The sequence below is a fragment of the Acyrthosiphon pisum genome, chromosome X (genome assembly GCF_005508785.2).
Source record: "Acyrthosiphon pisum isolate AL4f chromosome X, pea_aphid_22Mar2018_4r6ur, whole genome shotgun sequence".
Classification (NCBI taxonomy): Eukaryota; Metazoa; Arthropoda; class Insecta; order Hemiptera; family Aphididae; genus Acyrthosiphon; species Acyrthosiphon pisum.
In genome coordinates, this window is record NC_042493.1 from 14,933,270 (window position 1) to 14,933,898 (window position 629).

The following is a 629-nucleotide window of genomic DNA, read 5'->3' on the forward strand; positions in this document are numbered from 1 at the left end:
CAGACAGTCGGCAGCTCTGGGCAAGAAGTGTGGATGGAGACGTCTGTTGTTGTAGCCGTTGAAAAAAGAAGAGTGAAGAGCGTTCGGCGACGGCGGTATCTCGTAGGCCGTCGACGGAACTTGGTGCTCCATTGGTGTAGTGGGGCAGGTCAGTGTCGTACTTTTGCGGGAATTATATCGTGGGAGTACAGTATTGCCTGCAGGCCGTACCGATGGACGCGACGAAAGCGCTGAAGGCGACGGGTGGCGGGCAACCACGGCACGTCGACGACGAACACTGCATGATGAAAGGGGGAACGGGGAACATTTATTGCATAACACTGCAGTCATTTGTGCATTAGCGCGCGATATCTACGTTTTATTACTAATGGTTATAGGAATAAAGGTGCGTTGACTTGTCAACAACGTTAGCAATAGGTGTGTTCGGGGAATGTTATTATGATTTATAAGGCTGAAAATTCCGTGACGTTACATAACTCTCCCAACAAGTTGTTGAAGTTGTTACATAAGTTGGAACTGTAAACTCACTTGTTTTAAGAGAAAGGCGGGGAATTTTTTTTTTTTTTTTTGGGAGGGGGTCCGTAGACAAATAATACTTAGGAATGTTATAATTTTGAATAGGGATATAA